This window comes from Callospermophilus lateralis, unplaced genomic scaffold (genome assembly GCF_048772815.1).
Source record: "Callospermophilus lateralis isolate mCalLat2 unplaced genomic scaffold, mCalLat2.hap1 Scaffold_44, whole genome shotgun sequence".
Classification (NCBI taxonomy): domain Eukaryota; kingdom Metazoa; phylum Chordata; class Mammalia; order Rodentia; family Sciuridae; genus Callospermophilus; species Callospermophilus lateralis.
Window position 1 is genome coordinate 1,006,255 of NW_027514389.1, and position 2,671 is coordinate 1,008,925.

Sequence of the window (2,671 nt, forward strand, 5' to 3'; positions counted from 1 at the left end):
TTAGTCAGCAACATCTTTCCAATTATATCTTATCCATCCCAACTACACAATTTTAGAAGAATACATATGCTTACCCATATTATGAAATTAGTCTGTAAATATGTGTTTGGGCTTCTTTATAATCATATTAAGGTATAAAAAACCAAAGAGTAATAATTATATTAAAAATATTTGCATGTTTATAATGCAGAAGGTCCTGGACTATGTTCTGAGTATGATACAATGGATAAGGACAAAAAAAATGTAAGATAGTCTCAGATATCAGCAATGCATTGCTATAAAAATAAAGTAAAATATAAACGGAACAAAGCAGGTTAAAAGTCAACAATTTATTGTATCTCAAGATTTTGTGGACTGACTAGGCAGTTCTGCTTATCTCACCTGGATTTTGTAACTTGACTGGTGATGGATATTTTAATGGTCTGAGACCATCACACTTCCAGGGCCTATGGTGGGATATCTAAAATGACAGAGATGACTAGACCTGTCACCACTTTGTCTTTCATCCTGGGCTTCTTCACATGATGGCAGAAGCATTTAAAAGATGCACAAGCAAATCTACAAGTCCCTTTGAAACTTCCACAGCATGCAACATATCATGTTCTATTGATCAATGAAACTCAAAGGCAAACCCAGATGCAAGTAATAGGGGAAAAAGCTTCATTTCTACATGGGAAGAGCTGTGAAGAATTCAGAGCCATGTTTAACCACCACTTCATATCTTAGGATCATAGAAACTAGTTGTATAGATACATTATAAATATAAACAACCATAAGGCAAAGCATTATTGAAAGCTAGTACATGTCAGCTGTTACATATAATACCTTTATATGTAACATCTAACTTAACATTCATTAGAATCATGAATTATCATGAGTAGTGGTTTTATTATTCAAGATAAGGAAACTGTAACATAAAATGTTTAAGTTATTTCCCAAGGTCATGCAGTTTGTAGATATTGAAGTAGAATGCAGGCTCAAAGAGTCACATTCTAAATGCAAGTCTCTTGACTATCAAACTTGGTGAAATGTACAGTAAGGGTATTGTATCAGCTTTCTAGTGATTTAAAGCAATACAAATGTAATGTCTCACAGTACTATAGGTCAGAAGTCGAGTTGGACTTGGCTGGTTTTGTGTTTCAGGATTCACAAAAGCAAAATCAAGGTTAAGCTGTTAGCAGAGGGTCTGGGAAGAATTCACTTCCAAGTTCATCTACTTTGTTGATAAAATTAAATTCCTTGCAGTTGAAGGAATGAGGACTCATTCTTTTGCTGGCAGTTGGCAGGGGGCCAACCTTAACTCTTAAAGGCTTACCTGTGGATCGCTGCCTTGCAAACCACCAACATTGCATAGCTCCTTCTCACACTTAGAATCTCTCTAACTTTTCCTTTTGCTGTATCCCTCCTGCCTCCTCTTCTACCAGCCTGAAAAAGTTCTCTGGCTTAAGCGCTCAAGTGATGGAGTATATAATGGGTAGAATAATCCAGGATAACCTCTTTATTTTAAAACTTATAGCCTTAATTATTCCTGCGAATTCCCCATTACCCTGTAACATAGCAATCAGTTTCCAGGATTTAGGGCATAGATATCTTTGTAGGTTACTCTGCCTACTACAGATATTAAGTGCTATTGGAATTCAGAGGCCAGGGATATTTTGAGGGCGGGATGGTTAGTAACTATTCATGGAGGTAAATTTGAGTTGAATTTTAAAAAAGATGTAAAAAATATCACTAGGAACTCTCTGTGTTGGGGAGGAACAGTTAAAAGCCATGAGGAAGTTCTTCCAGATAAGCAATAAGAATTTGAGGAGTAAAGGACACACAGGAAAGTAGAGGCATTTGTGGTAAGTGATAACAATTAGAATAATGGATTCATGGGAACCATTGGTGGAAAGATATATTAGAGTGCAAATAAGGTCAACTAGTGGAGAACCATAAATACCACACAGAGTAATTTGGGTTTTCTTCTACAAGCAACGGGAAATCATTATGTTTTTTGAGTGAAAGGGTGAAAAAATTAAAATGATCTTCTGCGAAAATGGATCCAACTAATGTACAGGAAAGATGGGAGTGAGGAGGGTCAGAAGACAGCCAACTAAATTAGGGGGCTATTATAACCATCCAGTTGTGCAAGAGCAAGGTTAATAAGAAGAAAGGGAAATGAGTGAGAGATCCCAGGAAGAAAGAAATAACTGTAATCTTGAAAACGGGGCCAGGGAAGGATGAGGTAGAACCTGCTGCTGGCAGGAAGCTTGAGTCAGGGAAAGCATTAATTGAGATTCCAGTCTGCCCTAACAAGGAACAGCTGGGGTCTGAACCCTGCTCAGCTTTCAGGTCCCACTGTCTTCCTATTTAGGGTAGGAAACAAGCTCTTCCATATAGCAGACTCCCTATCAGAATCTCCCAACTTCAAAAGCCACATCTCCAGGCACACACACACACACACACACACACACAAAAAAAAAAAAAAAAAAAAAAGCAAAGCCGTTTTTATTCCCACTGAAAAGTTCCTTTTAATATTTGGAGTTATTTTCCAAACACTGGTTTAATTAGTGTTTTTAATTTCTATACTTAATGAAAAATTTACAGCTCCACAGTTGCTTCTGAGGGTTCTGTGTGTTATTCTGCGTGTGAGTGAGTTATCGTTTTTTTTCCTTTCTTCCTGTTTTTT